Below are 25,389 nucleotides of genomic sequence, written 5' to 3'. Positions count from 1 at the left end.
TTAGTGTGGTAGATACCTCTATTTGCCCTTCTAGATCTACTCTCTTTTCTATCCACTACATGCAAACCGTATCAACAGGCTCCCTTGCCCTTTGGTTTTTGGTTGGGTTTAGCAAGTGGAAGCCCTGGGCAGGAGATCAGAGGGAAGGAAAGTATGAGGGAGACCTGGGAGGGCGGGGAGTGAAAAGAGGGCACCTCCGGTCTGGCTCCATCTCTTGACTCATGGTCACAGCTCTTGTCAGGTGGTGAACCACACAGGGCCCACTCTATAGGTCCTGGTGTTCACACCTTTCCTACCCCTTCAAGCCTAGGGGTGGTCAAGTAGCTGTTACTTATTACACTACTTCTGTGGTTTTCCTACATCCTGCCCACACCTTTGTAAATAGTCCCTTTATTCAACTCTCCTCAAATTACTCAATTTGAGTGTGCCATCTGTTTCCTGCCCAGCTCTGACCAGATATAAATAGGAAAGCAGCAACTCAAAGGCCTCCCTCCCTGTATGAGAAGCATTTCTTATGGGCACAGGACCAGTCGCAGGTGAATTGAGATGACTTCTCATTAGAAGGGCTTCAGGACAAGCCGTGTGTGTGTATGTGTGTGTGTGTGTGTGTGTGTGTGTGTGTAGGGTCAAGACAAGCCACAAGTAGTTTTATAGGTTTAAAGGATCCTAGGCCTTCTGGAAGAAGAGCCAAAGGGAGGAAACAGAATATGGGGGAGATTAAAGAGATGAGCTTCCAGAGCCACACTGACTGGGTTCAAGTCCCGGTTCCTCCACTTACCAGATATATATGACCTCTGGCAGGTCATTCAACATTTCATTGCTTCTGGGTCCCCATCTATAAGGTGGGATAATAACAGTAAGTGGGACAATAAATGCAATGTCTGGCCCATATTGAGTTATATTATTGAGGGAGCTCAGACATTAATTTTTTGACCTTTGAAAAGATCTGGGGGAAAGTACACTGGGAAATCAGGAAGCAAACTGGAAGAAGATTGCCACAGCTTGGATCCTAGAACCAGTATGCAACACTAAGAGAAGCTCTTAGCATGACTCTGTCCTGGATTAGACTACCACGTGAGGGCACATGGAACATATGTCCATCAGAAGAGTAGAGGAAATAAGTTACCAGAAAAATCTCACACTGAGAGAATAAAGTACCCCCACTTCTTACCTTCCTAGAGGGTTCCCTTCTGTAAATATCACTTTTCTCTCCTGCATTCTCAATTTCTTCCTCTTGAATGGATATTCTCATCAGCCTATAAAAGATGCCCTAATATCTCTTATCTTAAACTTTTTTTGATTGCACATTCTCTTCCATTTCTTTGATCTCATTCAAAGCAAAATTTCTTCAGAGTTGTCTGTAGACACTTCTTGTTCCCTCCTGTTCTTTCCTTAACATAGTCCATTAGTATTTCAATCTCAAACTGCTCTTCTCATGGTCCAATAAGCTCCACATTGCTTCATCTAATGGTCACATTCTTGGCCTCTTAGCTGCATTTGGCCCAGTGGGATGACACTCTTCATGTTGATGTATCTTCTTGCCTAGGCTTCCATGGATCTCGTGGATCCAGGAAGTCTGGATCTCCTCCTACCTCTCCAGGTTTGTCAGCATGCCATGCCAGCAAGCCAGCTAGATTAGCTCATTTATCAGTTCTTTACAGTGGCTCAGGAAATGTGAAGAAATTTCTGACTTTGATGACCATTAGATTCATGAGGCTGATGGGAGTTGGTGAAGGGTGGGATAGCCAAGGAGAAACTGGGATGGTACAGGGATGATCTCTAGTCTGTCTCGTGCAAGCCTGGGAGCTCACAGCAGTCAGATGCTGACACTCATCTAGGATTTTTATGGTCAACTAGCCTTCATTATTCCTGTTTTAGAAGAGAAGAAAATGGAAGGGGGAGGACATAGGGTTTATTAATTTTCTCGGTCAAGGTAATATAAGGAGGCACAGTGGTCCATTAGGGCTTTTTGTAGAAGAAACCCCTACCCTTCCCCACTCATGTCCTGCAGGATCCCCAGAAAATAAAACTCAGTCTGTAGCACTTTCTAAGCCTTTTCCAGAATCAGTCTTCTCTTAAACAAACCAGGATCAGACTTGGGACCAGAGCTTAGCACCACTTGGTATTTATTCTTCTTTGTCTTTACTGGGTACCCTGTTTTCGTGTGTTGGGGCAGGGAGTGGGGAGTGTTTGGGGCATAGGAAACATTTTTCTGTTTAGGATTTTAAAATCTTTTTAATCCTGTCTTCAGGGACTATGTCATGAATATGAGAGACAGGATGTTCCTAGGTGAGATATGCTTGAAAGAAGCCAGTAATGGTCTTTACAAATTATAAGTGCCATGACCAGGTTTGCAGGTAATTTGGAGGCCCGATGTCAAAATGTCGGAGAGGATTGTTGTTGTTGTTGTTTTACTATCATCAAAACAATATTTTATTGACACGAAAATAGATAAATAACTGGGATTAATTAGAAAAAAGAAATCTTCTATATGACAAAGGTGGCATTTTAGGTGTGTTTTTTTTTTCTTTATTGATTAAGGTATTACATGTATTCTTATCTTCCCATTGCCCCGCCATTCCCCCACTCGTGCCCTCACCCCCCTGGTGTCTGTGTCCATTTGGTTAGGCTTATATGCATGGTAAGGGATGTTTTGAGGACAGTGGTTTCATTACCCATTTAGGCAGTTTCAGGAGATATAATGTCCATTCCTTTCTTCCTTCTATCTTATAACACGGAAATAAGTTATAAGATAACGTAGCCTTCCTGTGTGTGTTTATCCTCATCTCTTCCAATGTGTCTTTGGAAAACCTAATGAGAAGTAGAATGTAGAGAAAAACAGAGTCAGGCCGTATCTGGGTTTGAATCTGAGTTGCCCTGTATAGTAACTGGGTGATTTGCATAAGTTTAGTTATGCTCTCAAAGCCTCCGTTACCTTACTTATAAAATGCAGATAATAAAAATCATCTCATGGAGTTTTTGTGAGATTTAGAGTCAGTGTTCATACAATCCTGGAGCATGTGTGTGGTCCATGCTCAGTAAGTAGTAGTGGTTATAATAAAGTTCCCAGTAGGCTAGCCTTTCACATAAATCCCTTCCTGTGTATAAAAAAAAATCAAAAAAAAAAAATCTGGTGAATCACTTAGATGAATTAAGATGTTTTCAGCTATAAGCTGCAGGAAATGCAACTGAGAATAGGTTAACAATAAGGAAGATGAATCATCTACTTAAGAAATCCAGAAGCTGTTTCAGCTTAATAATGGCAGAGAGGCTGAACATTCTTCTATCTCTCTGATGCATCCTTAGCTTATCTTCTTTGTCCTCAGATAGTCTTCCTCCTGGTTCAAGATGGCACAGTCCTAGGTGTCACATGGAAATACAACCACATCCAATAGCAGAAGAGGACTGTCTTTTGGTATGTATGCCTTTTTAAGCAAGAAAATCTTTCTGAGTATCCTCCCAGTTGACTTCTTATCGTATTTCATTGGCCAGAATGACCTCATGTGCTTATGTTTGATCAAGAAGACAATCACGACAATTGGCGGTTTAAATCGGGTTTTTATTCCTGAAATAAGAAGGATGGTTCTTGGATAAGCAACCAGTCAATGATCTGCTCCATTGTTTGTTTAGCAACATCCAAAAAAAAAGGTTTATTGAGCACCTATCATGTATGGGCTCAGGCTTTAGAGATACTGACATCACAGTTTACTGTCAACCACTAAATTTAGAACCTAATGCTAGTGATCTTGACTCACAGAGAAAAGGTGCTCAGAAAATGTCCTGGGAAGCAAGGAGCTAAAGGGCAAGGTGGAGGTGCCTGGGCCAGGTTCATTCATGGCCAGGAAGCGGCTGCCTTGGAAGCAGAGCTTGCCAAAGAGGTGAGGGAGCTCCCCAAGCTTCAAGCTGGCACTCAGCTCCCAATTATGTTTCCAGAATTATTAGCTTTGATTCTGTGAGAAAGGAACACATCAAAGCCAGAATCCTATGAATTAAAACGTTGACTAATCGGCCTAATTATAGTTCAGTCATCTGAATTTTCACACAATGAGCCTGAGTTCTCATGAAAGCCTTCTCTTGGGCAGGAGGCTTTGATGATGAAGCAGCTATTTATGTCCTAGACCCAGTTGTACTCACTTTGGCCAGGAATCCTCACTGGAGTGCCATTGCCTGCTCAAACCCCTATGGGTTCTACCCCAGGTTTCTTGAAAGCTGAAGCAAGCTCAGTTGAGGCAGAGATTATAAAGGTTTTGGGAGCAAGATTCCCCTGCCTGGAGAAAGATTTAACCAGTGTGTTAGGATGTCATGATGGGATTCTTTTCATTTTCAATTTTATTCCAGATTTAAAAATACTGAAGTAATTTACATAGTCTAATTATACTTTAGGGAGAACCTTTTCACTTAGCATGTCTCAGTTATCAGATGCAGAGTGGTATAATAAATTTTAATCACTGTTTGGATGTTCTTTGCTGCGGTTAATAATATAGACTAAATCTAAATAATATAAACCTAAATCTTTGATGAGCTACTAAAGACATCTTTTGGTTGTCACAATTGGAGAGGATGGATGCTGTTGGTATCCAGTGTGTGAGGACAGGCATACTTTGAAACATCCTGCAATGCACAGTTTAGACCCTACAACAAAGAATTATCTGACCCCAAATGTTAACAGCACTGAGATTAAGGAATCCTCTGATAAAGGGTAAATAAAGGTCCATTCCACATTAGTCATCCATTCAATGTGACAACATGTTTGCTTAAACAGTGTCACCTGCCATCAAAAGAAAAATTTGGGCAAATTTCTTTATATTTAGCATTTCTGAAAGAGAGCTAGGAAGAAAGAAATGGATTCAATTCATGGCAATCATAGTCTCAAATCTTACGGAAGATGATTAATTCCTCCTAGTCAATACCTTGCTCTTTAGGTAGCTGGCACGTGATAAATAACAATGATGCTTATGGATGCATAGGTCCACTGGTCAGCCATTCTTCCTATAAGGACAATTAAAGAAATAGTGTGTAGAGCAGCCGTGGGCAAACTACGGCCCGTGGGCCGGATCCGGCCCGTTTGAGATGAATGAAACTAAAAAAAAAAAAAAAGACCATACCCTTTTATGTAAGGATGTTTACTTTGAATTTATATTAGTTCACACAAACACTCCATCCATGCTTTTGTTCCGGCCCTCCGGTCCAGTTTAAGAACCCATTGTGGCCCTCGAGTCAAAAAGTTTGCCCACCCCTGGTATAGAGCATGATCCACTCAGTATATTTCTGTTCCGAAATTACTTTTTTAAAAAGAAAGTTTTAATCAATTCTATTGTAAATATTATATAAGCATTAACAAGGTTTAAAATCATGCAAGACCTAGGTACAAATTAAGTACTCTTTTTTTTTTTTTTTTAAATACATTTTATTGATTTTTTACAGAGAGGAAGGGGGAGGGATAGAGAGTTAGAAACATGGATGAGAGAGAAACATCGATCAGCTGCCTCCTGCACACTCCCCACTGGGGATGTGCCCGCAACCAAGGTACATGCCCTTGACCGGAATCGAACCTGGGACCCTTGAATCCGCAGGCCGATGCTCTATCCACTGAGCCAAACCAGTTAGGGCAAGTACTCTTGATATTAAACTTAACTGTTATCAAACTGTGCCTAAATCAACTAAAGGAGCCTTAGGCCTTCCTCTTGCTTCCTAAATCTTTCCTATGTTATATAGTGCATTTGGAGCTTAACGTTAATTGGCCTTTTCAACACACTCTTAGGATGTTCTGTTCTGTCTTGTCCTTCTGGAGAAAGATCACTTAGAAATTGTTTTAATGAGCACATGCCCATAATTTAAAAAGTCAAATAGCATTAAAAGTCTAATGAAATTCAACAGTTTCCTTCCTCACTCCTTCCTACTCCCCTTAGTCTTCTTGTTCTGGCGTTTACACATTGCCATATATTAAGTAATATACACGTGCTGTTCTCTTTCGGTTCAGCAATTTAGATGTATTATCATCCTTTTATGGTAAGTGAAGATTTAGCACTCTTTTAAGCTATCCCTTCGTTTTAACTCTCTAATCCTTCCTACATAATGATATAATTTTTAGTTAAATTAATATTTGGTGTTTACATCATTATACACATGCAAAGAAAGTTACCTTTTGTTTTCCCTGATGTTAATAATTGCCTTGTTTTTTCACTACTGACTACTTTAAGTTTTTTCCTTTGCAGTATTTGTGGTTCAAAGTATTGTACTTGTGATCTAATTTATTTTTGTAGAGGCCGTGTTTTCAGCCCCTGAATGCCCTCTCACTTGTGACTCGCTGAAAAGATAGTCTAATGTCTAGGCCCAGCCCATTTCCTATCATCAGCGTTATCTTCCCCAAGTGGGTCATTCTTCAGTCAGAAGTTTTAGTCTCCATTAAAGATTCTAAGTTCAGCTAACCTTCCATGCCACTTGCTAGGGGCCATGTAAAAGTAAAGGCTTAAGCCCTCAACACTACAGTTTCTCCAGTCACACATTTTAGATCACTTATTAAGCAGCTAACATTGGATTCTTCAGAAGGTCTCAGGGACAGTACTGGTTCCAGCACATGTGACACAAATTTGGTAGCTTCTAGAAACTACCGGTGGGCGACATTCACAGATGGCTGCCTCTAGGGTCAGTTTTCTCCTTTTTAGCTTTATATTGTTGTTAGCTGCCCTTCAGGCTCAGGACCTTTAGTTGCCTACTGCAAGTAATCCTGGGATGTGCACAACCCAGGGTTTGTTTAGAATGGTATCGAACAAGTAGCAACCCTCTTTGGTTTCTACTTTCATTGAGCATGTTCTGTCATATATCCCCAGGACTTACTGCCCAGTTCCTTTTCCTTTCTTCAAGGATCTGTGCTGGTATTCCTGTCCCCAAGGGTGAGTGGGTCTGTCATAGAAGATGAGAACTCCAATGTTAAGGAGAACAAAAGCTCATTAAAATTACGCATGGTTCAATTCATCCAGACAAAAGGCCTCACTCAGCAGAGGATCTCCTTCTGAAGAGCTTCTCTCCAGGAGTACCCTGGCCTCTCGAGATGCTGACAGCAGTTTCCTGACTTAGCTGATTCAGCCCTGGTCGGCCTGCTCTTGGAGGATGCTTCATCATGTCAGCTTCCTGGTGATAACCGGCCTTAGCCCGCCATGCCTGTCTATTCCTGTGCCCTTTCTTATGGAATTTCTGCCCATCCCAAACGGAGCAGTTGTGGAAGTAAGTCTATGCTATAAAACCTGGAAGCACCCAGATCTCTCCTCCAAATTCAGTGACCCCTGCGTCTAACAGGAAGACATACACAGATGCTGAAAACTGGTGTAGTATCTTTTTCTTAAAGGCAGGCTTGACTTTGTACTTCTACATCTCTGCTCACTTCTACACAGAGAACAAAGGAATTTTTGTGGAGGCAGGCACATCCCACATTCCTAGTTTACAGAATTTATTTTTAACCAGAACTACATTTAGAAATATATGAGCAACTATACTAGTAATAATAGGCGGAAGAAGAGAAGGCGTGTGTGTGGATTCATCTTTCTAGGTAGGTATGGCTCCAGTTAATATTTAAAATGGTCTCGAATTCTCTGAGCACACACTATCTGATGGGGCAGGTTGTGACGAGAGAGACAGGTGGCAGTGGGAAAGCTGACCTAGGGTTAAAGATTAATTGTACTTAATTTGGAAATTAGATCATTGTAGGCAGATGGATATGGAGTTTAATATGATTTTGTATTTAACTTTTTTGAGGAGATTTAAAATCTTATGCACCAACTAGGCAATTTATGAACTCACATTTCAGCTTTAATTCTACCTCATCACAAGTAGAATTATAGGGCTGGAAAAACTCCACCAATCATTCTCCCTTGGAAAGAACCACACCCAGAGCCAGCCAGGGCAACAGGGATCCCTAACACATTTTTTTTTTTTTTTGAGACTTCTAATTTAAGGTATTCTACAGCCAGTCTCCCTCGGGAGCAAATTCTGGTGTTCTACTTTTCCATTCTGTTAGCCTCTGCTGTGTTTCCTCTTCCCCTGCTCCAGGCAGCTGGATAGACCAAGAAACCTTTACCTCCACCTTCATCAGCTTCAGCCTCAGCTTTAGCATCTTCAGGGGCCTGCTTTGCTGTTCCATGGGCTGTGAAGTGAGGCATGCTGGACCAGGGCACAGCCCTGGGCCAAAAGGGAAGGAGAGTAAACAGGAAGGGTCCTGCCCACTTAGGGTATAGGACTTGGGCGAGAAGGAACTAACCTGATTCTAGAGGCTGGCCCACAACAGAGCTTGATCGATTCAAGATACAGTGCCCAAAGGGAAAAGAAAGCCTGGGCAAATGACGGTCCTAGAGTGTCCTGTTTGGTTGGTGGTGTAAGGTAGGGAGAGATTCCGGGCAGCAGCAAGCATGCAGGCATTGGATCCAGCAGAGATGTGGTTCTGGAAGAGCTGAACATTCGTGGAGGTATCGGCAAATGGATGAGGGCATAAAGAAGAGTTCGCTTTCTTTCAGGGAAAGATACTGGCAAGCAGGCAAGGGTTTTAGGGCCCGAATAAGCAGTCCAAGGATTAGACTAATACTCAAATTTTGGAGGGAAGGTGGGCTCCCTTCTAGTGGTCATTGCTGATGCAGCTCTCCTCATTCTGCCCACTCTATCAGGGTACCTTATTACATCTTTGGAGTCAATGACCACCTTGGTGATTTCCTACTTTAAATCTAGTCCAGACCTTTCCTGGACTCCAGGCCTTCATCTCCAGCTGCCCACTGGACCCCTTAACATAACATGTTCAAAGAAACTCACAGCTTCCCCCAACCTGCTTTTCTCCCTATGTTCTTTATTTCAAGGGAAGGATTCATTCTTGATTCTTCCCTGTTCTCACTCACCATATTTAGTCGTTCATAAAATCCAATCATATCTTCCTTCTAAATAGCTCCTAATTTTGCCCCCTCCTGTTTCACTGGCAATATCTTAGTCCTGGTCACCATCACAATTTCACCAGAATTTGTGCTATAACCTTTTAACTGTTCTCCTTGCCTCTAGTCATGCATGTCCTTTGCCAACACTTCCTCCTAAATGCAACTTTGATTTTTATCTCTCTTCTACTTAAAATCTTCATTGCCCCCAGGATAAAATGCAGAACTCACCAGCTTAAAGGCTCACCTGCCCTGCCTACCTGTCCACCTCTTACTTCTTCTTCCACATCCTCCTCCAGCCATATTGAACTTCTTAAGGTCCCTGAGGAAGCCTAGATTTCTCTGGATGCCACATCTGTGTATATGGGGTTCTTCATGTGAATAACTTTTACTCATCTTTTGGGGTTCAATTCAAAGTATCATCTTCTCTAGGACTCTTCTCTGGGTGGATGCCCCTCTTACCTGCTCCCATAGCCAGAGTCTCCCTCTGGCCTTCATGCTTGTTTCCTGTGTGTGTCTTCTTGACTAGACTGTGAACACGTCCTGGCAGAAACCAGGTCTTTTCCACTGGGAGCAGTGTGGCAATGCGGAGATCATGGGTTTTGGAGTCTGCCAGACCTGTGTTTGAAAACCAGACCTGGAATATGACACATGCACAAGGTCTTTATTATCTCAGGATCTCTGTCTCATTAGCTGTAAATGATATTTCCTCATAAGTTGTCGTAAGGATTGACCGTGGTAATAATACAAAGCACTTGGCATTGAACTGGACACATTCAGAGGTGGGGAACCCTTTTTCTGCCAAGGGCCATTTGGATATTTATAACATCATTTGGGGGCCATTCAAAATTATCCACTTAAAATTAGCTGCTATATTTGCTCAAACATTTAATTAACTCACCCCTAGACCAAATAATTTCGTGGGCCTTATGCAGCCTGCAGGCTGGACATTTCTCACTCCTGTTAGATGCTTAATAAATGTTGCATGAGGGGAGTACAGGAAGAGAAGCTCCAAATAGGCTTATAGGCTTGTGGTCAATTCTGAGAGAAGCTTACGTGGGTCACCGTGGCCTCTGCCATCTTGGCAGAGAGATGACAGAGTTGAATGGAGTTAAAGCCAGATCAGTCTAGAGAGGAAATACTAATCAGTGGTTCTCAACCTGTGGGTCGCGACCCCTTCGGGGGTTGAACGACCCTCTCACAGGGGTCGCCTAAGACCATCGGAAAACACATATATAATTACATATTGTTTTTGTGATTAATCACTATGCTTTAATTATGTTCAGTTTGTAACAATGAAATTGGGGGTCACCACAACATGAGGAACTGGATTAAAGGGTCGCGGCATTAGGAAGGTTGAGAACCACTGTGCTAAGTGGACAGGAGCAAGGCAGCACCCAGGACCAATGGAGAGCGAGACAAGAAAGACGGAAAGTGAATGTGGGTGGTCTCAGTAAGACTGCATGCAGGGCCATTACTAAAGGCTGTCTCAAAGGGGCTGACTTGCCAAGTGCCTTAAGCTGGCATTGGACAATAGGAAGCACATTCTCACCTCTCCCTCTGGACCTTTGAAAACATACTTGCCTGGTCTCCACCTCCAGAGCTTTGGTTTCAAGGGCTCTAAAGTAGATTCAGGACTGGGCATTTTAAAAGCGCTTCAGAGAATTCTGGTGCAGGGAAGACTGAGAATCACCAGTCTAGCATGAAGGCAGCCCCCCAGAAGAGGGAGGAGGTGTGGATTAAGTTTGCATGTAGGCCCCTAACTGTTCCCCATGTATAACTGAGGGAAAGGATGGTGGTGGGTGGGGGTGGCTGCTACTCTCTTACCTACTTTGGTGAGAACTAGCTTAGCACTAGCGTTGGCTCATCCACAGACAAAATGGCAGGGAACACGGAAAGACAAGAGTTGAAAGAAAGGAGCTATAGACACCCTTCCTGATCTCAAAATTCAGCCTGCCTCTCACCCCTTGCCAGAGGAGACCAGGTACTTTTTGAGAGGAGGGAGCTCCCGTTGGGAAGTGATGAGGTGGAGGAACACCTTTCCCTTCATATCCACTGCAACCACAGAGGGGAAAGCCAATGGGGATCTGCTGCTCACTTCTCCTGGGGAATAGCTCAGAGATGGCAGCTTAGAGCTCATGGCCATTCTAAGAATGAAAGGAATTTATTTTAGATTAAAAAAAAAAAAAAAAAAAAAAGGAATCCCCAGCCAGCTGCAACAGACTCTTAGTTTGAAGAAGTCATGAATAAGAATGAGAAAAAAAAGGGGGGGAGGGGTAGGAACTCTTATTAAAAAATTAGAATCAGCTGATATTTATTTGGGGAAAAAAAGCTTACTTCTCTACTCTGTGAATTTCCACAATCTGTATATGTAAAAAGTAATCAGGCTGATGACGCCTATTATAGTTCACAGGAATAGACTCATTAAGGAGTGGTATCAGGAAATGTCTTCAAGTAAAAGCTGGCCTTTATTTTATCAGGCTGGTCCTCACTAGACCCTTCAAATATTTGATCATGCAAACCAGATCAAAAGTCATTGACATGAGCCTATGCAGTACAAGTCTCTGCTTGGAAAGAAATTAGAAAAAGATGGTCCCTGATCAGTAAAATATGAAAGTGGCATCACCTCCCCTCTACTTTCAATGCAGAGACATAGCCCAGGGAAGGAAGAAGATGAAATTAAAAACAGGCAAGAGGCTTACCTGTTACTGACCTTGATGTGACCCCATCTCCCCAGCCCCACCCCACCCCACCCTCATCACACTTCACCTACATACACCTACATATACACCGATTACACCTCTTATCACCTTATTGTAAAATTAGTGCTGTAAAAAACTAAAGCTTTTGTGTCAGCAAAGTTTTCCCTCCCCCCCCCCTCCCCCGGCCACCCCCCCCCCCCCCGGCAAAAAAAAAAAATTCAGAAATTTTTGTAAAGTGGCTCATAATCTTCCTGGAACTTACCTAATTGTAGAAAGACCTGAAAATAAAGGGACTTCCATTCCCAGTGGGCAGAGACTCGACATGGGCTATTTTAGTTCAATCATCTCTTCCTTTTTGGAAATTAACAGCTCAAGTCTCTATTGATTTAACATGCTGTCCCTGTGATGCAGTGGGGACTTCACACAAGTAATGAGGACAGAACGTTCTGTGATATTTTAACCCTTCTGGTCTTTTGTTTTTGTAATTTTCTCTAAAATAGAAACAACTCAAATACATAAATTGATTAGAAGGAACAAGACCAATACCTGCATTTCCTCTTGATATATATATTGAGTACAATAAATATATATAGATTGAGTATATATTGAGTACTATATATATATATATATATATATATATATATATATATATATATATTAGAAATAAGGAATTTCTGTCTGTATCTCTGCAATGTACTTCTGAACCACAGATATTCTTGTAAAAGAGCAGGCTCCATAGGACAATAGGCAAGTGACTGGGCAGGGATGGAGGGGGCATGAATATGGGATTTTCTTTCTGGGGTCTCTGCCTCTTTGTCTCAGAGTAGTCTGGGGCTGTGCTTGCTTGCAATGATATCAGCTTGCTGTGGGTAGAAATTATGATGATGAACTAAATTAGACATCATGACTTCAGTGTATGGAGAAGGAGGAGAAAGGAGGAAAGAAGGTCGGAGCTGCTGTTTAAAGTACAGTTAATGGAGTAATTGTCAGGATTAATGAATTACTTTATACAAAATTGGATTGTCAGGAAGGAATCTTCTTTTTGTTCTGAGGAAGGAAGAAACAGTATCCTTTATTCCTCAGAATTTTAAGAACAAGGAAAGTCTTCCAAATTATGGTGGGTGTGGGTGGGGAGATAAAAGAGAAGCCTTATTACTCAGACCACTTAGCGATGTTCAGTGAGCACCTGCTATGTGCAGAAGCCTGAGCTGGGCAGAGGAGAAGCCCCACCCCTGCCACGGGCTGGGGATTTGTGTGTGGGGAGAGGTCACTGTGACATCCTGGCTTCTGCCCTCTTCCTTAGACAATGTCTCAGTCAGTCTCATACACTCTTGTAAGTTCGTGAAATTTATCTCTGGAATCCTCCTCTCCAGCCCGACCTTGTTGTCGTCATCCCTGTGTGATCATCAGGTTTTGCTCCTGTGGCTCCCACCTGGATCATTCCATTTCATTTTTTCTCCCTGAGTTTATTATTCTTAGTTCCTTCTCTCACTGAAACTCTGAGTGGGGTAGTGTCCAACAATGTAGAACACGGTTCTACCCTCACTGGGTGAATTTGGGCAAGTCTTTTCACTCTGTTGAGTCTTAACATTTTCTGTAAATAATAATGATATGGCCCTAGGCCAGACGTGGGCAAACTACGGCCCGCGGGCCGGATCCGGCCAGTTTGAAATGAATAAAACTAAAAAAAAAAAGACCGTACCCTTTTATGTAATGATGTCTACTTTGAATTTATATTAGTTCACACAAACACTCCATCCATGCTTTTGTTCTGGCCCTCCGGTCCAGTTTAAGAACCCATTGTGGCCCTCGAGTCAAAAAGTTTGCCCCACCCCTGCCCTAGCCTGTTCGGCTCAGTGGATAGAACGTCAGCCTGTGGACCAAAGGTTCCTGGGTTTGATTCTGGTCAAGGGCATGTACCTTTGTTGCAGGCTCCTCCCCAGCCCCGGCCCTGGTCAGGGTGCATGCAGGAGGCAACCAATCAATGTGTTTCTCTCATATCAATGCTTCTCTCTGTCTTTTCCTCTCTCTTCTACTGTCTCTAAAAGATCAATGGAAAAATATCCTTGGGTGAGGATTTAAAAAAAAAAAGAATAGTAGGAACACTTGTATTGTGAAGATTAAATGAAACAATAAAAGTGAAATTATCTGCAGTTAATTTTTATAGGGAATGTAGTACATGCCAGACACTGTGCTGAATGCTCTGTGTACAGTGTCCCATATCATGCATACAACAGCCAGTCTGGCAAGCATTCTCATCCCCAAGTACAGGTGAGGAAACTGAGGCTTAGAGAGATTAGGTAGCTTGTCCAAGTCACACTGCTAGTTGCAGAGGTGACAGAATTTGAATTCAGTTTTGTCTTACTTCAAAGTCCATGATGCTGGTACCCACAGTGCCCACTGCCTCTATAAATGCCCCTATAAAATGCTATGTCAACAAAGATAATTTTATTAGATATAGATAATACCCAGTGCTATTCCTTATTAGACAGATTTGAAAGTACCAAAGATCACATCATTTACATGTAAAACAATGCAGGGTAATACATTTACATAGAACCACAGGCTTGAAATGATCTAGGCTTGTGGTTTTTAAACTCTGCTTCTCAGAGGCCCCATACCAAGTTCTGCTTTTATTTGTTTTAAAATTTATCATTATTTCTAGGAAGTGTTTTGTCTTAAAGGCTTACTCTTTTCTAATTCACTAACAATAATTTTACAGTGGCTTTTGGGGGGAGCATTTTGCCAAATCCTTAAGAGATAGCAAGATTCAAGGTTTCCTGACTTCTGGGTCAGGTCTCTCTTTACTCCTCAGTCCTAACTTTTGACATAATGTGTCCAATGTAGAAAAGAATTGAGAATATTAAAAATTAATCATTGCCGAAACCGGTTTGGCTCGGTGGATAGAGCGTCGGCTTGCGGACTGAAGGGTCCCAGGTTCGATTCCAGTCAGGGGCATGTGCCTGGGTTGCGGGCACATCCCCAGTGGGAGATGTGCAGGAGGCAGCTGATCGATGTTCCTCTCTCATCGATGTTTCTGGCTCTCTGTCTCTCTCCCTTCCTCTCTGTAAAAAATCAATAAAATATATTAAAAAAAATTAATCATCAAGAGAGACTTTTTCTAAGAAATATCTTAAGAAGGCACATAGGTCTGGCTGATCTAAGCAAAAGCAGTAGAAGACTCAACCAATAGAAAGTAATAAGGCATGGTAGCAAAAATAAGAAGAAAAAAAAGATTTGAGAGAGGCTTGGCAGTGATGTCCAATAGTGAGTATTATGAACATGTCTCCTATGGGAATAAGCAAAGAACTATAATCCTGTGAGGCCCTTAAATTCACTTATTCATTCAAGCATCATTTATGAAACATCTACTGTATGCCTGGCACTGTACTAGGCAGAGGGACCACAAAGGTGAATATCAAAATGTTCTTCACTCAAGGGGCTGATTAACTAGAGTGGGAGGTTAGGTTGCAGAGGAATTAGTGTGGTGAGAGCAATGATAGATATTTTCAGAGTTCTAGGGATACTTCAAGAAGGGATATCCCCATCCTTGCCTTGGTGGAGAGAGGATGGTGGTTAGGAAACCCTTTTCAAAAGATGTAAAATGACAAGGTATACTTGGGAAGAATTCAAATTAGAGGAGATTGACATTAGAGAACATTGTTCTGGCCTTAGGTAGAAGTGAATGTAGTTTCTTCTTTTTCTGGTGAGACAGATATGGGCCAACCAGCAAGGCTCCTTGACCATAAGCCACAAACCGATCAAAACACAACCCGCATTGCCTCAGAGCTATTGCTAAGTAGAAGTTCTGCCTTCAATTACTATAAATAGCTTCCTAAGATTTTTTCTTCCTACAAAGATGAAAACAGTCCTTCCTCAGAATCAGAGCCTATTACCTTTTTTCTCAGTGATCGCCTGGCTCTTACCTCCTTTGTTTGATTTTAATATAAGTGTATGCTGTGGGAGGCATACTACATGTCTATTGGATACTTGAAAAAAATATAAAAATGAACCCCTACTAGTTGTGGAAGGCTATATTCCTGAAACAAATGGACTCTAAAATACAATGGCCAAAATCCAGCAGAAATTTATCACTCATAAAACAGGGTGAACATTCCAGTTAGCAGTAGCTCTCATCCATCTGGAGAATCATGGCCCCACGTTCTTCCATCTAAGATTCTGCTCCCCTACAGCCTTGATGTATCTCAGCATCCACTTAAAGGAAGAGGAAAGAAGGTGCAAACACTTTAAGAGCAACATTCTCTCTCATATTTTATTAGCAAAAGTAAATCACATGACCACATGTGACTGCAGGGGCTGCTGGGAAGTGTAGTTCCATGCCGAACAGCAGCTTCCAGGCTCAACTCTATTGCCATGGACAAGGAAGATTTTGGTAGGCAGCTACTGTTTTCATCATGTAAACCGAGAGAAAGAAAGTGGTTAGTCACAGAAAATCTGTTAGAAAGTTATTGATAAGAATGCTTACCACAAATCAACAAGTTACACACCTTAAGCTTAGAGAATGTTGTATGTCAATTATATCTCAACAAAACTTAGAAAGGAAAAAAAAATGAATGCTTTTCAGCTCTAGCATACTTTATAGTTTTTTGCTTGGTAATATCAATAACTGACACTTATTTAAAAGCTTCAGATAGAAGCCTATTCATAAATGGAGAACATGAAGACACAACCAGTGATTGTATATTGCTTGTTTGTTAAAACCCTGATTATTTTTTTAAGATATTTAAGGAATCTAACAGCTAGATAGATAATATTAACAGCAGTAAATCATGGAAAATGTCAGATTTTCCCAATCAGATAAATTTAATCACATCTACAAATATTTTTCAATGCCTTTGCTAGGCTAAATACTTTGGGATAATATAGCAAAACCACTGTGAAATAGAAGTTCAAAATATATATGTATATGAGGTTGAAATAGAAGTAATATAGCCAATGATACCATTGATTTCCAAAAAGGTTGCATAGAAAAAGAAATGTAGATATGGTCAGAAGGAGAAAGAATTTGAACAAAGTCTTAAAGTGTGGGTAAAATGTTGGTAAGTGTAATGGATGGGAAGATGTTACATGTATGAAAGTTCCGGAAGCAAAAGAGAACCAAAGTATGTGTGAGGAACAGAGAGGAGATCATCATAGATGAAGAAATGGATAGCATTGACTCATTAAAATGGTGATTCTTTATGAATGGGTTGAGGGTATGAGAAATGAGGAGTTAACCTTCTACTTCTTAGGTGGTAATGAGGCAGGAAGTAGTGTGTGTAGCTTGGAATACTCCCTAAGTAATGCTGTTACATGTCTTCATTGAAACATTTTGAAATACAATTTTAATATGTTATATTTAATTAGTTTTTCTTTCTTCTTTAATTTATTGGGGGTGGTTAATAAAACCATACAGGTTTTGCCCTGGCTGGTACTCAGGCGGTTGAGCATTGTTCCATGCACTGAAAGGTCACTGGTTCAATTCCCAGTCAGGGAGCATACCCAGATTATGGGTTTGATCCCTGCTTGGGGTGTGTGCGGGAGGCAACCGATCAATGTTTCTTTCTCTCTATCTCACTTTTTCTCTCTCTCAAATCAATTTCTTAAAAACCCATACAGGTTTCAAGTGTACACATCTATAATACATCATCTGTATATTGTATTATATTGTGTGTTCACCATACCAGGGCAAGTCTCCTTCCATCACCATTTATCCCCCTATCCTCCTTCACCTCTCCACACACCCCTTCCCTTAACTGTTTATTGAAAATGTTTGACTTTTATTTTTAAACCTGGACAAGTCTTCAAGTTTTGAAACACCTGGACAATCTTTCAAACTAAAACTAAGATTCCACTTAGCATGACCATGACTGGTTCTATGCACTTAATAGGGGACCAATAGATTATTGAATTGATAAAATTATCGGTAAACACCTTAAGATAGGTTCATGGAATAACCATGTGCCAGGAAGAATTCTAAAGATAGCCCCCAAAATTCCTGACCTCTGGTTATTCAATGAAAACTAATCTAGGCAATGTTGTGAGATTTTACAGATGTAATTTAGTCCCAAGTTAGTTGACCTTAATATACAAAGAGCCTTTTAAAAGCAGAGCTTTTCCTCTGGCCAGTAGAAGTCAGAGAGATCTGAGTGTGAAGACTCGACGTGCCATTTCTGACTTTAAAGGTGGGGATGACCTATTGAGAAGGAATGTGGGTGGCCTCTAGTAGACAGTGGCCCCACTGTAGATGGGGACCTCAGCCACAAGACACTACATTCTAACAACAACCCAGGTGAAGTTGGAAGCAGATTCTTTCTGAGAGCCTCCAGGAAAGAGCCCAGTCTGACCAACATTGGATTTTGACCGTGTCAGACTCTAAGTGGAGCCCAGTTGAACCTGCCCAGACTTCTGGCCTACAGAACTATGAGCTAATAAATGAACGTTGTTTTGAGCTAAGTTTGCAGTGATTTCTTACATAGCAATAGAAAACTAATAAGAATGATACCTGAATTCTATTTAAGGAGAGGTTGCATATTTTAAGGCTCAGTTCTAATCAACTATGAAAACTTGCCTGATCACCCCAGAGTGATCCTTTTCTCCTCCCTGGTCCTGTAGGACTTTAATCATTCTGGAGTTAGATATCATATAGTATGGCACCTGTGTACTTGACCCTTCTTTTTTAAAATATGTTTTTATTTATTTTAGAGAGAGAGGAAGGGAGAGGGAGAGAGAGATAGAAACATCGAAGACAAAGAAACATCTCTTGGCTGCCTCCTGTACACCCCATACTGCAGTAACCTCCTGGTTCATAGGTCGACGACACTCAACACCGCCTGAGAGGTGCTGGACCTTCCTCCCCCACTCCCCCAAGTGGTCAGCTCCTTGATGACAAGAATCGAATCAAACAGAGGCAGAGCTGCCTCGAACAGATTGTCAAACTACAGCAGGAAGTCCGGGGAGGGTGGGAGGGCAGGAGGAGGGGGGGGTAAGAGATCAACCGAAGGACTTGTATGCATGCATATAAGCATAACCAATGGACATAAGACACTGGGGGTAGGGGAGGCCAGGGGATTGTCAAGGGCGGGGGAAAAAATGGAGGCATATGTATTACTCTTTGTAATACTTTAAGCAATAAAAATAAATAAATAAATAAATAAATAAATAAATAAATAAATAAATATAAAATTGCCAGAGGCATTAAAAAAAAAAAGAATCAAATCAAGTCTACAGTTTCTACTTCTAAGAGTATGGGAGTGACCCGGCCTGTGTGGCTCAATGGTTGAGTGTCGACCTATGAACCAGGTCAGGATTCGATTCCTCGTGAGGGCACATGCCTGGATTGCAGGCCCGATCCCCAGTAGTGGGAATGCAAGAGGCAGCCAATCGATGATTCTCTCTCACCATTGATGTTTCTATCTCTCTCTCCCTCTCCCTCTCCCTTCCTCTCTTTGAAATCAATAAAAAACATATTTAAAAAAAATTTTTTTAAAGAGTATGGGTGTGTAGGAGGAGGTGGTGGGCAAGCCTGGTTTTGAAGAATATTCTCTCAGCAAAAGCCAATGAAATGTTGTGAGAAAGAGCAAATGGCTATTGCTTTCTCTCAATAAAGAAGAACCTGGGTCAACATTCAGTTGCTAAGATCAAAGTTACAGATCTGAACTGAGTGCCGGCCTGACCAGGGCACTATCCCTACATTTGGACAAACCAGAATGACTAGTCTGGTTCATAAAGGTATAATTGAGACCCTTCTCGTTATGAGTCTGTTTTATTCTTAGTGCCAGTTATTACTTCATAACCACGGCTTCATCCTGTCCCTGTTTGTTGCTGAGGCTGTGACCATGGCAGGGCGTAAAGGCCTGGCTTAAAAATTACAACGTTCTTTTCTTACATAATCGTGTAAGAAACAGTCTTACCAGCCTTCAAATGCAATATCCTTTATTTCAGAGAAACGCCTTGTTTCAGAGAAACTCCTCAATGCACATGTATTTCTAATATGAGTGAATTTTATTCTTTTATCTATATGCATGTCCCACTAAAGCAAATACATTTTAGAAGTGCTCAGCACATTTTATACACCTGCAGATGATTCTGGAAGATGTTGGCAATGTGCTCACCGTTCTGCGAGGCATCTGAGGGCCTGCTCCAGGACTGGGAATTCATTTTTCCTTCCTTTCTCCATGGGTAGCCAAGGATGAATTATCCCCCTGTTAATGCCTTACAGTACTAGAAGGAATGATCAGAAAATCCCTGAAATAGAAGAGTTTTGCTTGGGATCAATGTTTAACCCGAGGTTAGAAAGCCTGGTTTTAGGAAACTGTCATGACACCCAGTGGTGATTTTATTTGATAAGTCTCAGAAACTAAACCAAATGCAGTTTTCTTTTTCGTATTTTCAGATTAAAAAAAAAAAAAGACTTGAAAATTTACTAGCAATATTTTCACTAGATTTCCTTGGCCTTATCATGTGCACTAACTCAGAAAGTATCTCGAACTCCTCCTACTCCACCTCCCCTCCCCCCAAAACATCACATTCAAGTCCAAATCCAGGATGTTCAATCTCCAAAATATCTTTCAAAACCATCCTTGTTTCTCCATCGTTATCCTCACTGCCCTGAGTAAGTTTCCCAGTCTCCCAGCCTCTCTCTCCTGCAAAATAGACCTGAGATGATTTTCCTAAAACATCAATCTAGCCATGCCATTCACTGTTTTGCTTACAGTCCTCTGTCCCTTTGCCATCAGGGCACACTTCAAACTCCCACACCGGCCTATGTCTCCAACCTTATCTCCTGTTTTCACCCACATCCTTTCCTTTTTCAGTGTTTCTCAAAGTGAAGTCTTTACACTGTCCCCAAGAAAATCACTACCTATTAAAGTTACAGATTCCTGAATCCTGTCATTTAAAATCAGGACTGTTTAAGAAAATCTGGAGCATTATCATTTCTAACTATTTATCGAGTGGTTAAAAACGGATGGCATAGTGTCCCAAGAAATGGTATTAATTTATTTTCCATTGAAAATAGAACAACAACAACAACAAAAAAAAAACCAAAAAAAAAAAACCACACCCCGACCTGTTTTCAGAGAAGACAATAGGCTAAAGCAGTGATTTTCAACTTTTTTCATCTCATGGCACACATAGATGGACCCTAGATTCCTCCTGAGTCACCAGTGGAAGGAAAGCTTTGCCAATCTTCTTTGGACTTTGAGTAAGAAATAAATTTTTGATGTGTTATAGTCATTGTACATATTAATTTTCCAGGGCTGCCATAACTAAAATTTTGTGGCATACAAAAAATATAATATACATTATATGTAATATAATCTGATGAAATATAATCTGACAAGAAATAGGTATAATTTTGATTCATTCACACCGGATGGTTATTGTTGTGTTGGCTATTGTTATTTTTTAAATTTGACAATCTAAGGGGAAAGAGGTTGGTGCCCATGACTAAATAGTCAGGTACTGCATGTTTTAAAAATTCTTGCAGAACACCAGTTGAAAATCACTGGGCTAGATGTGTGTGCGTGTGTGTGTGTGTGTGTGTGTGTGTGTGTATGTTTGTGTATGGTAGAAGGGTTAGAATGATTGTCGAGGGAGAGTCTGAAAAGTTGGCATTTGATACAAAAAGTGCTCTGGAATAAATATGAATTCAAGCAGTGAGTTTTTCAGTGTTTTCTAATGTTCCCCTAAGGTTTGCTCAAGAGTTTTATTTTCATTGGAAATTATATTTTAACAGAAGTATAAAATAATGCATGCTCAATGATGAAAGCAAAACCATTAAAAAGATCTCAAAAGGGCTAAAAGTAGCACAAGGAAAAAAAAATCAACATGTATTTTTTTAAACAATGGAAAGAATTCCCATTTGTTTGTAATTAAATACTTATAAAACCCTGCTTTCCACAAAGGTATAAATAAATCTGTTACTATTCATATTAAGAGACAATCTGGATCATTGGGAAGCTATACTTATTTGTTTTAACCGAATCTTCAAGAAAATTAGTTTTGTGACAGAGAAAATAGTGTAACCCAATATTCCATGGCCGCCTAACCTGATAACAAAGGAGGCTGGGGGAAGGTCAAATGTATTTCCTAAGTCTTTCTATTCTCAAAAATAACCATCTTAAAATAATGTCCCCCAAGGCATATTTTGGGGTGGCAAACTCTGCTCCCCCTCAAATATTTTACTCATGCATGATTTTATAACATCATGCATTGTCTGTCAGAATATATTGGTTCATTGAGAAATGCAGATCTTCCAAATGTTGACACATGTCATTATACAACCCATCCCCCCTTCCCCCCCAAAAAAATCACATTCATTAATATCATCACCTATTCCATTGGAAAGGTCTTCTTTAAATACTGGGAAGTTGTCAAGTTTACAGTGGCAGACATAAGGTTTTTTAAATTCTCATTTCCACGTGAAAGCCTAAATTTTATCACTGGCAACAAATACTGTCAATTATTTTCATTGACGTGACAGGCCCACTAGATTCATCTTTAAGAAAATGTTTCCTAAATATCCAAGTTTCAATAACTACAATTTTTCTATCTGTCATTCTTCTAAGTCAAAATGGCATTCCATGAAAAAAGAAGTTAGTTCAGCTTGCAAACCAAAGAACAAGTGCTTTTCCTCAAGACAACCCCTGTTACAACATGCAGCACCAGGGCTTTCTGTACACAACCCATCTCATCACACAGATGTTAAAAAGATGTGTACTCGAGGGTTAAGACTGAACAAAATGAAGAATTTGTGTTGTTTCACCAAGAACATTCTTAAGTGAAACTGGCATCTTAAATTTTATTTACTTATTTGTCTGTTTACATATTTATTTTTTTTACAGGCAGTCTTTGGCAGTGAACAATAGAATCACTATTATTATAGTTTGGTGCTTTCATTACTAAGGCACCAGTGGTTTTACCCACCAGTGCTTCTGTACCATCAGTACAAATGTCAACATAATGAAAAAGGCAAATAATGTTATAGTATTATTAGGAAAATAGTTTTGACCTGAAAGGGTTTTGGTGAGTCCAGGGGGAGATAGACCACACACTGAGACCCACTGTCACAGAAAATTACCATATTTACTGACAAAGAATCTTTAATGTCTGAAACAGAATGTTGGAATAGATCATTGATTAATCTACCCTTTAAAATTTTTTTATTTTTCAATTATAGTTTACATTCAGTATTATTGTATATTAGTCCCAGGTGTACAGCAGTGTTTAGACAATCATATACTTTACAAAGTGTTCCCCCCATTATTTCTAGTACCTACCTGCCACTGTACACAGTTATTTACAATATTATTGACTGTATTCCCTGTGCTGTACTTTACATTCCTGGGACTATTTTGTACCTGCCAATTTGTTCTTTTTAATCCCTTCATCTTTCACCCCTCCCCTCTGGCAACCAACAGTCTGCTCTCAGCATCCATGAGTCTGTTTCAATTTTGTTTCTTCATTTATTTTATTCCTTAGATTCCATCTGTATATATAAAAGCCAAGCGACTGGAATGCCAGAACGACAGGTTGCTATGACATGCACTGTAGCTGGCCAACCGGCCTGATCGGGGTGGTGGCAGCTCCTCCCCCCGGCCGGCCCCACCCCAACCGGGGGCCCCTGCAGCCCCTCTCCCCTGCCAGCCCACCCGATATGCCCCCATTGGGGCAGGCCGGCTGGACCCCACCGTGCATGAATTCATGCACCAGGCCTCTAGTATATAAATAAAATCATATGGTACTTGTCTTTCTCTGATTGACTTATTTCATTTAGTATTATACCCTCTAGGTTCATCCATGCTGTGCAAATGGGAAGATTTCATTCTTTTTTGTGGCTAATATTCCATTGTATACATGCACCACAGCTTTTTTATCCACTCATCTATTGATGGGCATTTAGGTTGCTTCCATATCTCGGCTATTGTAAATGATGCTGCATTGAATATAGGGGTGCATATATTCTGTACAATTAGTGCTTGCATGTGCCCTGACCAGGAATCAAACCCACATCCTGGGCACACTGGGATGATGTTTTAAGTGACTGAGCTGCCTGGCCAGAGCCTACCTAGTCTTCATTTGGTTATTTGGGTTGATTTTTCCATAAATTTGGTCCTGGGAGGAGGTGAGTGTAACTTCTACCTACCTCACTGCCATCTTAGATCCCTAGATATATATCTATTTAATAGGGTGACTACTATTAAAATCACAGAATGAGAAAACAAAGAATTTAAGTACTAATTTAACTTTTTAAATGTGCTTAAAAATAAACTTAGGGTAAAAAATTTGGAGACTTTAAAGTTAGATTTGTTATTTACATTTTTGTTTTTAAGCATTAATAGTTCTATTAGTGCCCTAACCGGTTTGGCTCAGTGGATAGAGTGTCGGCCTGCGGACTGAAGGGTCCCAGGTTCGATTCCGGTCAAGGGCATGTACCTTGGTTGTGGGCACATCCCCAGTGGGGGTGTGCAGGAGGCAGCTGATCGATGTTTCTCTCTCATCAATGTTTCTAACTCTCTATCCCTCTCCCTTCCTCTCTGTAAAAAATCAATAAAATATATATTTTAAAAAATAGTTCTATTAGTGAAATAGCTTTCTCTCTCTTGCTATTTATTACCTACAAATTTATTAATGTGAAAGGATTTGAAATGTCATTTCTCCAAAGAAGATATACAAATGGCCAATAAGAATATGAAAAGATGTTCAACATCATTAGTCATCAGGGAAATACAATGAGATACCATTTCACATCAGTAGGGTGGCTAGAAATCAGAAAGTCAGAAAGTAACAAGTATTGCAAAATATGAGGAGAAATCAGAATCCTTATACACTGCTGATGAGTCTAAAATGGTCCAGTTACTTTGGAAAACATTCTGGCAGTTCCTCAAACAATTAAACATAGAGTTATCATATGATCCAGCAATTCCACATCTAGGTATATACCCCAAAGAAATGAAAATATATGTCTACACAAAAACTTGTTTATGAATGTTCATAGTAGCATCATTCATAATAGCCAAAAGTTCGAAATGACCCAAATGTCTGTCAACAGATAGACAGTAGATAAACAAAAGTGGTATATCCATACAATGGAAAATGATTTGACCCTAAAAAAGGAATGAAGAACTGATACATGCAATAACATGGATGAACCTTGAAAACATAAGGTTAACTGAGAGAAGCCAATCACAAAAGACCGCATATTACATATTCCACTCATAGGAAAGTCCAAAATCGGGACATCTATAGAGACAAAATGTTGATTAGTAGTTGGGGGACAGGGTGTGAGGAGTATGCAGGTATAAGTGATAGCTAAAGGATAAGGGGTTTCTTCTTGAGACGATGAAAATGTTCTAAAATGACTGTGGTGATGGTTGCACAACTCTGTGAATATACTATAAACCACTGAATAGTATACTTTAAGTTGGTAAATTGTATAGAATGTGAATTATATCAGTAAAGCTGTTCTCCAAAATTAACCATGAAAAAAAAGTTTTAGATAATTTTATAGATGGGCAGACTGAAGCCCCAGAGAGAGAGGTGACTGACCTAAAGTCACACAAAAGCTGGGACAGGAACCCAGGTTTCTGATTCCTGAAGTAGAGTGCATTTCATCCCCCAGAATAGTATACAATACCCCTTTTACTTCTGAAAAAAAATTCCAATGATCATACCAAATGCATTCAAACTAGAGTCAGCCTAGGAGGTGAAAAGAAAAGTACTCTATCTACAATTCTGCTCTGAACAATGTCACTCTTTGTGGAAAGAAATGGGAA

At 40.5% G+C, this 25,389-nt stretch overlaps 1 long non-coding RNA gene and 1 pseudogene across 2 annotated transcripts in view; one reads left to right on the top strand and one right to left on the bottom strand.

Annotated features, from left to right (window-relative positions):
• Nucleotides 1–25,389, bottom strand: part of LOC308525747 (ferritin light chain-like) — a 1,112,779-nt pseudogene that overhangs the window by 827,891 nt on the left and 259,499 nt on the right. The window lies entirely within an intron of this gene.
• LOC308526519 overlaps nt 1–25,389 on the top strand; it is a 101,045-nt gene that overhangs the window by 53,034 nt on the left and 22,622 nt on the right. Inside the window, exons 4-5 of the long non-coding RNA XR_013996554.1 lie at nt 3,327–3,415; nt 6,981–7,224. This is a non-coding gene — a long non-coding RNA (uncharacterized lncRNA). The remainder of the gene's footprint in view (nt 1–3,326; nt 3,416–6,980; nt 7,225–25,389) is intronic.

This window comes from Myotis nattereri (assembly GCF_964212035.1).
Source record: "Myotis nattereri genome assembly, chromosome: 10".
Lineage (NCBI taxonomy): Eukaryota > Metazoa > Chordata > Mammalia > Chiroptera > Vespertilionidae > Myotis > Myotis nattereri.
The sequence above is the reverse complement of the archived record's forward strand: the minus strand, read 5'-3'. Positions and strand labels throughout refer to the sequence as shown.